A 15,724-nucleotide genomic window follows, 5' to 3' on the forward strand; every position below is an offset into this window, starting at 1 on the left:
TTTGATTATGTGTGAGCCTGAGCTTTTTTTTCCACGTGTTTACCGAACACTTGCATTTCCCCTCTGGTGACCTCTCTGCACACAGAGGACATCCATTCTTTCCAAACCTAGTAATGTTTACAGAGGTTAAGTGCATAATATTCATTTGTTTCAACAGTAACTTAAAAATTCTTTCTCTGTTCTTACTCAGCTTCACGGTTCTTAGCCCTCATCAGGCCCTGCAAGGACGACCGCGGCCACGGTTTCTCAGAACAGGCTTTCGTCCCCGGCTCCCAGCTGCTCTGTGGGCTCCTGAGGGTGCCCTCCCCCCACACCGCGTCAGCCCAACTGTCGTCAGGTTCCCCCCCCGTCACTGGCAAACCTTTTCAGCAGATCCAGACTCTTTTCCCTGTCTGCTGCCCTCCCACTTGGACTTCATTTTCCTATATTCCTTCCAGCACCTCCCTCCTACTCACTCTGTTCGATTTCTTGAGAGAATAAACCTTCCGTCTCCTGCCAGGGTAGGGAAGAGATAGCCAGCTAGGGTGACAGGTGGAAGACCCGGGGTCTAATTACTTCTCATGTAAACACTCACCAACCTTCCTGGTTCAGCCCCACCCTTCACCTCTACGTCCATGGTACCTACCAGGTGCCTTAGGTTCTAAAAATCTACAGGGCACCTGGCTGGACTGCAGTGCCAGGTTTTGTCTAGATTCCTAATGCTAGCATTACGAAAGGTCTCACTGCATTTCACATGCTCCAGACAGAGAATGATGACTTTTATATGGCAGGGTTAGGGCATGGCATCATAAGAACACCCTCTGGGGATAAACTCACAAGCAGTTTGTTCTCATCACAGTCAAGAAGCTTGAAAGATACCCAGACTCACTTCCCAGCCTGCATACTACTTAAAGCATTCCAGTCTCACAGCTGTGCTGGCCTCTACTCTAAACTGTAACTGTGTTGTTGCAAATTACTTACCCTGATTAAGAAGTCCTTGTGTTCAGGGGTTGGAAGGTGATGGAAGTAGGTGTGAAGAAGCAAGTTTCAACAGGCATCTTGATGTTTCAGATAATTTAATCTAAAGACAAAGGGTACTTACACAGTTTTCCTGTTTCCAGGTTAACTTCGGACATAAAATCAGAGCCATCTCAACTTTCCTAGAGCCTCCTGTCTCAGCGTCAACACAAACGACAATATAGCTGCTCTGCTTGCAGAGATGAAAATAATCTCATCAGAGTTTTCATTCTAGACATTACAAGCCACCTGTGATACCCTGAGTATAATCAAATATGGTGCTAAAATATTTGCAGTAGTTCCCAAATAACCCAAAAATTCACCTTAAATACTGGTAAAAAATTTGGCGTTAAGGTCATATACCAGCTTTGAAAAGAATCAAAACTCTCTAATCCTGGAAGTCAATAATTGCAAAAGAAAAACAAACAAAAAACAAGATAAATATCTCCATGGGAGAGAGTCATATTAACAAGGGAAGAAAATTCTAAACCCCTGTATGTATTAGAGAATCACATGAAAAGGTATATTAGAATATATGACTACTTTCAACATTAGTCTCAAGCACAAAATATAAATTAGATTCTTCCTTGTTCTTGTAACTTCATGCTTTCTCAATCTAAGTAGTTACTGCCTTTAGGGCCAATATTCAAAAGTGAAGAGAAGGCTTGCCAGAGGGAAAGACAAGAATTATTACCAGTACAGTCACCACTGACAAGTTTATACCATTGTCATAATTTCTTTTTTTTTAAAGATTGTATTTATTTTTAGAGAGAGGGGAAGAGAGGAAGAGAAGCACCAATGTGAGAGCGAAACGTTGATTGGTTGTGTCTTGCACGTGCCCCAACCAGGGACTGAACCCACAAACTCAGGCATGTGCCCTGACCAAGAATTGAAACGGTGACCTTCTGCTTTGGACAACAACGCCCAACCAACTGAGCCACACTGGTCAGGGCCCACTGTCATAATTTCTAAACATAACATAATCTCAAAATATGAACCTTAATGCTGTTCATAATTGTTTACTTTTTAAAGACTGAATTTTAAAATACCCCCTCACAATTCCATTTATAAGTAGTAAAAATAAATCCCACTAGCATTTGAGTATCTCACATGGCTCCACCTCCTCCCCCAGACGTAGACCTATCTTCTTCCCACTGAACCTCAGCTGATCCCAAAACAACACCTTGCACAATGGGATACAAGCCTTAAAAAGCAGTAAAATTCCTACATCCTATTCCTTATAAAATTTATAAAATATGTACCCTAAGGCTCAAGGTGAAACCCTTGAATTGAATGTCAAACTATTACATTCAACTGCATTTTAACGGAATGATGTAAAACTGTGTGATCGCTAAAGTTCTTCTAGGCTGAGAAGCAGAGCGGGCCTACGATATCCCTTACCACCAATAGATTTAAGGAGAGTTGATATGTATGTGTTTTCCATCCATCAGCATTATCCGACACCTCACCTTCGTGTTAGACACCTTATAAAGCAAGGTCTTTATAAAGCAAGGTGATTGCTTAGGTGCAGGGCAGGAGCTGAGTTCACCAGGGGCCCTTCCGTCACAGTGTAATAGCTCAGTGGAAAGACATTCGCTCCATTATTAGTGAGGATTGTTAAAATGTCCTTTGAAAAAAGAAAGCTACTGGTCAGGTCCATACAACCAACAGTAGAAACCTTTGCTCTCAGGTTTGCTGATCAGCAACATGGTAGATGTGCCTACCACCCCCGCCCAAAATGCATTTCAAGAGAAGGCAGAGACCAAAAAAAAAAAATTCCATTTTCCTTTTACTTCTAAATGCACTGTCAGCTGTGAAGGAATGTGACAGCAGTTGCTGGAAGACTCCCTGGTGCACCAAGGCATGCCCCGTCTCACAGCAATACCAGTAATAGTTCCTCTACCTCCAGGTAGGAGAAAGTTCATACATGTGCACATGCGTGCACACATGCACGGGCATATGCACACATGTTCACACACAGTACTTCACAATGAATAAAAATCTTCTCTCAGGTGAGAAAAGAAAGGGTCAATTTTTATGGCCAGTTTCTCTCTCTGTTGGAATTTCCAGTGATTGTAACTGAAATTATTATCCTGATAACTAATTCATTAAATAAATATTTGTTAGGTGCTATTATGTGCTAATGATTCCCACCTTTTGTGATGTTTGATCATCTTGTGAAATGTCTTCTGCCTTAGAAAATAAAATAAATTAATACCCTCTGAAGAAATGTCTGCCACTCAACAACAAACATATTCAGCACTGATGAAATGCCTTATTTCAGTAAACAAGCTTAGCACTCAGAAATGGTGAGCTGATAGAAGGTCATATGCTTCTAATCCACAATATGGTCGATGATACTAACTAGTTATGCCTCTTTAAATTACTATGGCTATTATAAAAACACGGAAATGAAAGCATTATGCTAAGCCAGGCAGTGAAAGACAAATACCATATGATCTCACCTTTAACAGGAACCTACCTAATTAACAAAACAAACAAACAAGCAAAATATAACCAAAGACACTGAAATAGGGAACGGGCTGACAGTGAAAAGGGAGAGGGGAGGGAATTTCAGAGGAAAAGGGGAAGGGTTTGCAGGAACAAGTATAAAGGACACATAGACAAAAACAAGAGGGGGTGGAAACAGGAGGGAGGTACAGAGGCCTGGGGGGAGGTGGGCTGGGATGGGGGTAAAAGGCAGAAAACTGTACTTGAACAATTATAAATAAATAAAAATGACATTTCTACCATACCTCACATGATGTTCAAGTCATGGAACAATCTGTTAGAACTTTCTATATAGTCCTAACTTAAGTCTCTTCCTCCTCTCTGTCAGAATAACTACTGTTTCCCATGATTTCCACACATTGTCCCTTGTGTTCTTTCAGGCTACATAAACTCGTCCAGTCCTCTGCAGTTGGAATCATAATTCCAGTTGGCATTTACTGGGTATTTACTGTGGATAGTGCCTTGTGCTAAGTTCTTTATAGACATTGTATTATCTCCCTCTGTAAACACAGACCCACACCATTCCCTGTTCCAGGCAAAATAAACCAAGATCTTGTAGCTGATTTTCATGTGATTGTTTCCAGACCTTTGAACATTTTACTCACTCTCCTCTGGGCAGCTCCACTTTGTCAGCGTGCCACCCCTATCTCGTCCCAGTCTTGCAGGCGTAAGTTAACCACTTCTGAATACAGAGGACTATTATTTCCTTGATCTGGAAAGGCTATTTCTCTTAGTCTGGCCTGAGAAGATAGGATTTTTCATTTGTTTTTCCTGGGGTTTGGGGGTTTCTGTGGGGTTTTTTTTGCAAATCACGTGACTTGTTCAGGATGAGCTTGCTGTCAAGTAAAACCCTGAAACCTAAATTTCCACCAGTGTTGCAATTGATTTTTTTAAAAGATTTTATTTATTTATACTTTTTAGAAAGAGGGGAAGGGAGGGAGAAAGTGGGGGAGAGATACGTGACATGTGAGAGACACATCAATTGGCTGACTCTCGCACACCCCCAACTGGGAACCTGGCTCACAACCCAGACTTGTGCCCTGATGGGGAATCCAGCCAATGAATGACCTTTGTTTGCGAGCCAGCACTCAATCCACTGAGCCACACAAGCCAGGGCTGACAGTTGATTTTTAAGGCAAGGGAAATTTTACTTTGTGTGTATTTATCCCAATTAAATTTATTGTCTTCAACTCACTGTACTTTCCAGGTTGTCAAGATCTTTTGAATCTTATCATTCAACACATTAATTCCCTTTATAGCATCTGAAAATGAAGTAAGTATGTCTTCTATAGCTTCATCTAAGCTGATAATTTCACAAGTTGAATGGTCCCATAAATCATAGCAGGTAAAACTCTTTCATCTAGTGGATAATCAGTTCATTAATGGGATACCCTACAGGCCTTCAACTAGTTATGAATCTACCTAATTTTTATTTTCTCTTTCCTTCATTTTGTCCTCAGTGATACGCAGTAATCTTGTGAGCAGCTTGCTAGAATCATGATGCATTCTTCCAATCTAAGAGTCGGGAAACATATGGACAAAAAGGATAGCTATTGTAAACTGTTCTTGTTGAACCCATATTGCTGGTAATTGCAACTTTCTTAACCTAACAAATAATCTGTCTCAAAATTCACTACAGAGTCTTGCCAAAGATCAATATAACTTAGTTTTTTGTTCCTGGAATTCATGTTCTTCCCTGTCTCCATCTACACATACTTTGTAAGAATTAGGACATTTGCTTATCTCCATTTTTAATACCTGTCTTTTACTCTCTAAGATCATTGGCATTGGTGTTGGATTCTTATCTGTGCTCAGTTCACTAGAATGAAATTCAGCCTGAGCCCCTGACTACCTGAGTCCTTGACTCAGATAAAGCAGGCAGGTACTTTTCTCTAGTCTCTTACATCTCTAGGAGCTTGAGTATTTCCTAGTATTATGTTACCTATAAATATTTTCAATGTGAATGTGAGTATCATCACAACCCCAGGAGGTAGGTGGCTCAATTAGTTTTACTCTCCTTTCTTTGGTAGTTATTAGGGGCTGTAAAGTTGAACAGTTATTGAATAGCAAAGTTAGTACTGAACCCAATCATCCTACACCCAAATCCAGTGCTTTTTAAACTATTATTTTTATGTTTCCTTTCCTTAACTTCCAGAGAAGCTGTAGACCTGTATGTTTTGTGTTTCAGAAAAAATTAAAGATCAAAGCTATGTAATCTTATGTTTACCCACCTTTGTTTTTATGCCAGAGTACTTGGAGCCAAGTTCATTGTCCACTTCCTCAATTCTTCCCCAGAGCATTATCTACTATTTATGTTTTTTTTTCTGTTATGTTTTACTTTTAAATGTCTTACTGTACTTGTGTTTCATTTTTGTGTGTGTTCAGGGGTGGTTCATAAATAAATCGTAAATAATTTATTTATATTGGCTTTTTTTCCTTAGGAAACCCTACCACAAGTAGTAAAACCACCCATCTCAGCTTATTCCTTCCTATAATCTCAGAGAGAAATTTTATTCCTTACAGAATTAAGGGTGATGAAATTGCTTGTTTGAGCCTCAAGTAGAAGAAAAAAATTTACTATCTCTTAATAAAGGCAAAGAAATTGACCTACAAACAATCAAAGACTTTGCAGACAAATCAGATACAAAACCACAAAAAAAAAAATACAAGTTTTCAAAGAATGGCAATGGCTGAAAATTTAACAAATATTTGAATGTGTGTAAATCTATATGAAGAATTTTATGCCTTTAAGAATATATTATCTTTGTTTTCATTGGTTTTCTTTGCTGTGACTAGATTAAAATTCTTTGTGTTACACTGCTTGTGGCTCCTAGATCTTCTAAAATCTGTTGCTTGATTTCTTTAATTACTTTTTCAAATTTCTCAGCAATTATCTTTTCAAATATGATTTCTGGCTCATTCTCTCCCTTTCTTCGATCCTTCTCATTATATTTTTCTCACTATATTTGCTATATTTTTAGTCATCCTTACTGTTCTCTGTTTATGCTAGATATTTTCTTCTGAAATGTCTTCCAGTTTTCTAATTCTCTCTTTACCCATATCTAATGTACAAACACATTCACAAAGTTTTGATTTTTATTTTTGCATTGTTTAATGTTTCATTATATGGTTCCCAGTTTTATTCTTAATTCCTCGACCTTGTCTTTGCTCCTTGAATATTGTAAGTACATTCATTTTAAAGTCTGTGTCTGCCATCCAAGTAAACGAATGGATCAAAAAATTGTGGTACATATACACAATGGAATTCCATGCAGCAGAGAGAAAGAAGGAGCTACTACCCTTTGCAACAACACAGATGGAACTGGAAAGCATTATGCTGAGTGAAATAGGTCAGGCATTGAAAGACAAATACCATATGATCTCACCTTTGACAGGAAGCTAAAGAATAAAACAAACAAGCAAACAGAATAAAAACAAAGACACTAAAATAGAGAACAAGTGGGCAGCGACCAGAGGGGAGAGGGAAGGGAATTTAAGGGGAAAAAGGGGGAGGGATTTTGAGGAACAAGTATGAAAGACACAGGGATGAGGACTGGGGGAGGGGAAGTTGGAGGGAGGGGGGAGACAGGGCGGGGGGTGGGATGGGAGAAATAGATAAAAAAATGTACTTGAAAAGTACCTAAATAAAATTTATTATAAAAAATAAATAAATAAAAAAAATAAAGTCTGTGTCTGATAACTACAACATCTGCAGCCCCTGTGGGCCTTTTCCTGTTGTCTGCTGTTTCTGCTGGATTTTGTTCTTCAAGTGTATCACCTTGTGAGCCTATTCTTTTAATTTCACATTACACACTGTAATTACAGAACCATTAATAGAACTAATTTTTAGCCAAGGATGTTTTCTTCTTTCTCCAAAGAGATTTTATGCATATTTAGATCAGGTGGCAGAAGGCATGAGCAATTTGAGATGGCCCCAATCCAATTTCAGAGACTGAGATTATTCTAATTCAGCTGAACTCCAAACCAGTTTCTACTTTAGGTTTACCCTTACATTTTGAGTAGGAACCTTCAACAAACAATCTAAGAAAGGTTCACCAGGATCCCAACAACTTAGCAGGTCTTCTAAGGCCCATGAAGCTATCAGACAGTCTCCTTAAGTTCTCATCACAAAGAAAACACATGTTTTTCTTCCTTTTTTATATCTATATAAGTTGATGGATATTAACTAAATTTACTATGATAATCATTTCACAATATATTAAGTCATTATTCTGTACACCCTAAACTTACACATTGTTGTATGTCAATTATATCTCAATAAAACTGGGAAAATCAACAACAAAAAATTCTGATGGGCCTTTCAGGCTCTCACTATCTCCTCCAGACAGAGCAAAAGCTCCCAAAGGAAAATGGCCCTAGGTGCTGGGCTCATCTCCCTGTGCTTCTATTTCCTCAATATGCTAGACAATAATTCTTACTATCTTGTTAGTTGTCTCATGTTTTCAAACAGATTTTTAAAAATTTTGTCCAGCATTTCTGAGTGTCCTTCTCAGAAAGTTGATTTAAATGACCTAGTCTGCCATTATTAGAAACAATATTCTCTAGTACTTTTGTTTACTTGTGGATTGTGTTAGTCATTTTTGCAGCCTAACATCAGCGATCAGGCTCATCTTGGGATTGAAGATCTTTCCTTGGTTGATGAAATGACAGTGACAGAATAGTATTATGCAGGTGTACTAATTTCAGTATAATTGCTTTATGCCTATCTTCAGTCCACCTTATTTCAGATGGGAGTCCCAAAGTTTCATTTCAGTTGGCTTTACTTAATAGCCACAGAAAATACTATTAAAGGCAGGATGATGCAATAGAAAGAACACTGGAATTGGAGTTAGAAACTCAGATTTGAATCCATTTCCACCACGCGTTTATGGCTTCCAATCCACAGTTTCTCAGATCATGCACCAAGCCTTCTACAAGTGTGCAGATGACCAAGGTAAATGAGATTCAGTCTTTAGCTTCTGCATAGTTTTTGTAAGCCTTAATGTGGCTTATCTATAAATTAGGAGTTATATCTATCTCACAAGGTTGTTACAGCATTTAATTCACAACCACTGACACACAAGAGGTACTTAGTCACTATTCATTGAGTGATTTCAATTTTAGACAGTATTTTATGCAACAGATTTGTTTCTAAAAATTTTTATAAATCAAATTATGCTTTACATGCATTAAAGAAGATAAGTTTTAAATGAAAAGTTATTGAAGATATGGGGGAAATCTCCTTCTATGGAATATTGAATCTATTAAGTTATATCTTCAATAGAGACACAAGCACTTCCTCTATTCAGATGGCCTCGGAAGCCTCATGGGGTAGATGGCACTCCTTGGTGGGACCATAAGCACTGCTGTGGGTCCATGTGAGTGTACCAGCAAAGTGTCGACCTGAGCAGTCATGAGTGATCTGAGTTAAATGTGAACTGTATCCCACAAAAATATCATGTAAGGCCATGACACTAAGTAAGTACTAGGGGAAAGGCCTTACAATCAATTTCTTAAGGCCATAATATCAGATACTAATTCAAACATGATTGTTCGGGTTTTGAAGGGTGAAATGTTTTATGACATTATTGCATTTCAGAAGATTTCATCATTTATTATGTTGACTGGAATTTTATTATTGTTTTAAGTAGCACTCTTTATGAGATCATTTTGTCTCTTTAGAATCTAAATCTGGTAATGACTATGGTGTTTTCAGTTTCCAGTTGTTTGTAGGTTTCATTTTTTGAAATTTCAAAAGAAAAACACAAAAACCCTTTCATTCTAATGGAAATGTAAACATCCTGAGTTCATTTTGGTAATGTGCTAGTAGTGAGTATAAATGATAATAAATAAATGTGAGTTCATTACCGTAACTCAGGAAAACAATATTACATTAGAAATTCTAGATAATCTTTTTGGGGGTAGATGTAGACTTGAAACATTATACAAACTCATTACTAAAAAAGTTCTGATAATAATTAGCTTCTTAGCAACATAGAGATTTTTAGGACAAGGATCTGTTATGATCATTAAAATAAAGGGGATATCTCACAAAAGGTTTCCATTTGAATATATCAATTACTTTATAAAATACTCTAGAAGACCAATATTTTATGACGCCCAGTTTTGCATATTTACTGTCATTTCATTTTAGAATTGCTTCCAAACTCCTGTCTTTTTGCTATGGATTCTTGCAACTATGGTAACTCATTTCCAATAGATTTCAAAATCAACAGTGACTTACTGGTAGCATAGGAGGTGGTAATAGCACAGGGCATGGAGTTGGACTGCCAGGGTCCAAGTCCCTGAGTTACCACTTAGTAGCTGTGTTGAGGTAAATAAACTGAATTTCCTTAAGGCTCAATTTTGTCATCTCTAAAATGGGAATCATACCTCATAGAATGCCATGAGGATTAAATGAGATCAACCATATAAAGTGATTTGCATAGGGCTGGTACATATACCAACTACTCAGTAGTAGCTACAGGTAAGATATCCTAAACCAGTTATTAAACACACAGTTCATGTTAGGAAGAAGCAATAAAAGCAGGGTGGATAACAGTTCCATATTTAGCCATCATTCTTCAGCCATAATGCTCAATAGTTTCGTGGGTCACTTAGCAAGTCCATTACATCATCTCTGCAACCTTAGCTCTGCCACTCAGCAGGGGAATGGGACATTCATAAATAGACTGACATAGAAAAATGAGGCAAGATAAAAAAGACAAATTTTCTCATCAATGTAATTTTATATATGAAAACCAACCAGAGTCTCATACAACAAAAAACAGAAATTCAGTTATACCTCTTCACATGTTTCCAACTGCTTCCATATTTCAGTATCTCTCAGGGATTAAAAAAAAACATCCTTAATATGAATTTTTAAAATCATCACACACAGCACCAACATCAACAGCCAACAGAGGCATTCCTAGTAAGACCAGGAAGAAGACAAAGGTGTCTTAAAAGACTACCATTATTAAAATTGCTCTGAAAGTCTTGGACAGTGTATTAAGACATGAACCAGAAATGAGTCATAACAACTGGAAGAGTGAATACATTGATCACACTGTGGATCACAACATTAAACAATATGAGGAAACTAATGCACTGGAAAAACTAAACAACTAATTTTAGTGATGTGCATGGATACACGCTGCATCCCCAAATCAGCATGTTTCCCACATGATACTACATTGCATACACACCTGTGCTGGTTTTTATTATTTACTCTCCCACTCAGTTAAACTGTCCTATCCCAGTGGCTCACATCCTCACTGCTCTTATTGTTTATGCAACTTATGGTCATTGAGTTAGGCTTCTATTTATTTGCCTTAAATGGCAAAACAGCAATAAGAGTAACCTGGGAGATGACTGGGATGGCTTTAGGCTACAATGCATCCTCCTAGGGAAACCTATCTCCCCTTCCACTGAGAGCTGGAAGAGAATGAGGCTGATGCCAGGCCTTCACTTACTCAACAAATACTTCCCAGTATCTATGCCAGATCCTGTGCTAATGCTGGGAATAGAACTCCAGTGTGGCTCCTGACTTCATGGAACCTGTATTCTAACGAGAAAACCAGAACTTTAAAACATTTACCCAAGAAAACCTTTATTAAGTGAAATCTGTGGTGAGGTAGAAAAAGAATAACAGAAAAATAGAAAGTGTCAGGGGGTGGGGAAGGAAGAGAGAAAGGGGGATTTGAGCAAGTCTGTCTGAAGAAATGACATTTGAGTTCAGACCTGAGGAACCAGAAAGGATTTGACCATACGAAGGGTGGGGCAGCAAATGGCAAAGAGTGAGAAACAAAAACAAGTCAATGGCAAAGAGCCACAAACAAAAGGCCAGTGAGCTAGGGGAAGATGGTGGGAGATGACATTAGACAGACGGATGAAACCTATATGAGGTGGTTTGTATAAGTTCGAATGTTTTCTGCTGTAAATAATAGAAGGACAAGTTAAAAAGAGCTCAAACAGTAAGTTTACTACCTAACATAACCCGAGGTCTAAGGCATGCATTTCTGAGAGTAGATAGGTCAGCTGCTCAACCACATCATCAAGGGTGAGGGTTCTCTACATATTTTCTCCTGCCATTCTTGGGAATCATATCTGCTTAGACTGGATCCTCCTGTGGTACTGGGACTGCTGCCCTAACCAGCCAGCTGCCTTCTTTCGCCTGTGCTCCACTGCCCCAAAGCTGGGGTGCTTACTGACCAGGCATGTGGGTTCTTAAAGAGGACAGCTTCACTACTTTACTCTCTGGATATGCCACCTTGCCACCCTAGCCCATGTCCTCTTCCAGGATATGCCTCTGAGTCTTCGCTCTCCCAGAAAGTTACCATTCTCCCCACTAACTTGCCTTTAAATTTCCAATGGTCTAAATGTGATGTCATATTTATTTAAAAATTATCAGATTTATTTTATACTGTTTGGATACTCAGGCCCTAAACTTGGGGGATTTCTATATCCTTTTTACTACCCACTACTTTTATCACTTTCCTTTGCTTACACTTAATCTTCATTTCTCATCCTTTCTGTCCCCACTACTCCCCATCCCAATCTATAACCCTTACTCTCCCATCTTCAAGTTAAAAAAAAAGAGAGAGAAGTGTAGAAGGCAAGAGAGAAAAACAGAAGCAAAAAATACAAAACCTTCTATGCTCCCCTGTGCTCCCCTTCTCTCCATCCCTTCCCCTCCTTTCTCGTCTTTTCTCTCTCATTGTAAAAGTAGGGTGACACCAAAGGGAGTAGCCACTCAGGACCTGGTCTCTGGGTTTGAAAGCAGGTTCAACTCCCTACAAGAAGTGAGCCTTGACAAGTGGTAGAACCTCTTTGAGCCTTAGTTACCCAGTAGTAAAAGGAAGGTAATAATAATATCTGCAACATAGGTGAGGGAATGCATGAGAAGTGCTTATACAGTGTCTGTCACATAGTAACTGACTAGTGGATGTCTGTTATTACTAGTATCACATGAGAAAATTACCCTATGACTAAGTACAGGACACAGTCACCTCTTGATTACATGTATCATAGGTGTGTATGCACTTCTAAAGAGGTTTTCCTCTCTGTTATCTGCTAAGAAAATGTATTCATGTATTCAACAAATTCCTACTAAGCACATCCTACGTTTCATTCCCTCTTCTCAGCAGAGGCATGGTTAAATAAACTCCTATATAAACACATTATAGAACATCGTGCTGCAGCTAAAGAGAATCAGGTATATTTATTTATTATCATGGAAAGATCTCCAAAGATGTGGAATTCAGTAGGAAAAAGAAGCTGAACAGTTAATGCAGAGTGACACTACTCCTGTAAAATTACACACGTGTGCATACATGCACACGTAAACCAGCGTATTTTGTTTGGATCTATATATGTTATGTAAACATGTAGAGGAAGTTCTAGACTGGCAGCTACCACATGGGAAGGAAATTCAGATGGGGGTGGGGATGGAGATAAAGCAAAATATTTGCTTTATTTTTTATGTTAAAATTTTTACATATAATATCTAGGTAGTTTTTTTTTTTAATTAAAACAAGCAATAGTATAGCCCTTTCCACAGCCTCTGGAATTACTGAGTTCAAGCAAGTGTTCATTTATACATTTAAAAAAAACCCAACCACACACATAAGATCCATGTAGCTCCCAGACTCATCACTATCTTCAGTGCCTTGAAAAATAAAGCAGAGGCATATTTAGATAAGCACACCTACAGGAAATTCTAAATTTACCTATACTGAAATGTGCGTACATCCACAGCCACCTCCCTGGGGACCCACAGTCTGTGGGCTGGTGCTGAGGTCGGCCCTGCAGCTTGGCTGCCGGTCTCCCTCTGCCAGCCCCGCCCCACCCCAGACACAGCACTTTCCCTTCTTCCATCAGCTTGAGTCTCAACAATATTAGCCTGGAGGAAGCAGCAAAAAAGAGTGCTGGGTGACAGTTTTCACTTTCAATGTGTGGGATGCTGATGAACTAAGCTCTAACCTTCCTGGGCTTGCTTTGTGGTCCTGGCAAATCAGATTAATTTTGATGAATTGGTGAAGTGGAGAGGAGGATGCAAAATACTGTCAACCCCTTTAAGTAGGAAATTTGAAGTTTGCTGAGTCCTTAGGAAGCAGAAGGGACTTCTATGCAGGCACCAAACATGTACCTTTGTGAGTTTTTATACGATGCATGTAATTTGATAACTGACTGTATTTATGTAAATAGTATATCCTAAATTATATCAGATAGCATAAATAATGTTCTTTGTACATATATAAATTTCCTTATATAAATGTATTTTATAGAGTGTACATTTTAAATGTTCATCAAATGTATATATAATACCAATACATGCACAAAATTTTGTTTCTTGTTTATGTCCCAAATATAAATTCTTTCAGCTGTCCAAAATTAAGACATAATAACTATGACCAGAGCATACAGGTGTAAACTGCATAACTGAGAACTATCCAGTTTAGATATTTCTAATATAGGATTAGTAAAGTATGCGTAATTTTTTGAAAACCAAGGCCAGGACTAGGGTGAAGCAAACGGGATGTTTGGGGTGCAATATCTGAGGAGGCGCTCACTCCCGGGTTCCTGTAAATGTCACCTGACTTACCCTCATTGCAGCCCTGATAGAAATACCTCTGCCTCTCCTATCACCCCCATCACCACCAGCTACAATTACTAATTATTAAATGTCAGGCACTGTGTGATGCACTTTACATGTGTCAACCTATCTAAAGAAATGTCATGGAACTCCCAGTCAAGATGGCAATGTAGGCAGACACGGCTCGCCTCCTCCCACAACCACATCAAAATTACAACTAAAATATAGAAGAATCATCACTCAGAACCATCAGAAAGTGAGTTGAATGGAGGTCTGACAACTATGGAATTAAATAAATGGCATCTTTCCAGACTGGTAGAAGGGGTGGAGATGTGGAACGGGCTGGTCCCTCACCCATGTGTGGTGGGTAAAAATTCAGGAGTGATAACTCTGGAGTAAGGATACACAGACCTACACCAGGGCCCCCAGCCCAGGGTTCTGGTACCAGGAAGATAAATTCCCACAACCTCTGGCTGCAAAAGAGCAGAGATTGAGTCAGTGAAAGAAAGTGCTGGAGCCCCAAGCAGTTCTTCTTAAAGAATGTACACACAGACTCATGTACTCTGAGTTACTCCCTCTTGAGCTTAACCACCGGGGTAGCAGCTTGAGAGGCACCAGTGGTGTACAGAGAGAAACTGAAGGGTCTGTCACCAAGGTGAGCCGAGGCCTTTTACCTTTTTCTCAACCCTCCCCACACAGAGCTGGCAAGCTGGGGCCATATCTGAGACTCCATCAACCTGGCTAACACCGTTTGCCCCACCCTGGAGATCTCCTTAGACTCCACTCCACCCAACTCATGGACCCACCCAAGCTGCTTTTCCAGATGAATGGCTGGTCTGGCCTCCTGCTTCACAATGTCCTAAATCATATCAAACAAGCAACAGCTGGCCTCAGTGAGCCTCAGGCCTGGCATGAGCAGCAGCCAGCCTAGATTCAATCGCTTGGCTTCACCTGGGAATCTCCAAGCCCAGCACAAGTAGCAATCATCTAAGGTTGCTTTATAGCCCTGTAGCCCCAGGCAAAACACAGGTCAAGGCTGACCTTACCACCAGGGAAACCCTGGAGCCAGTATACCCAGAGGACAGTTATAGACCACATCAGAGCAACAACCACACTGTCCCTGCACAGTAGATCTTCCATGGAGCAGTGAGGATGGTGGTCAGTGGTCACAGCCAGTTGTTGCAGCTGACTGGCCTGGGTAAATCCCTCCCATTGACCCACCAACAGCAACCAAGGCTCAACTACAAGAGAAGGGAGTACTCAGCCCACACAAAGAGCACAGCTTGGGTGATAGGGGAGGCTGTACCATTGAACCCTATAGGACACTTACTACATTAAGCCACACTACCAAGACATGGAGTCATAGCAGCTCTACCTAATACATAGAAACAATCACAGGGAGGCTGCCAAAATGAGGAGACAAAAACACATGGCCCAAATGAAAGAACAGATCAAAACTCCAAAATAAGAGCTAAACAAAATGGAGATAGGCAATCTGTCAGATGCAGAATTCAAAACACTGCTTATAAGGATGCTCAAGGAACTTAGTGAGGACCTCAAGAGCATAAAAAATATCCATTCAGAAACAAAAGATACACTAATGGAAATAAAGAACAATTT

Source organism: Artibeus jamaicensis, unplaced genomic scaffold (genome assembly GCF_021234435.1).
Source record: "Artibeus jamaicensis isolate MK-2021 breed Jamaican fruit bat unplaced genomic scaffold, CSHL_Jam_final contig_233, whole genome shotgun sequence".
Lineage (NCBI taxonomy): Eukaryota > Metazoa > Chordata > Mammalia > Chiroptera > Phyllostomidae > Artibeus > Artibeus jamaicensis.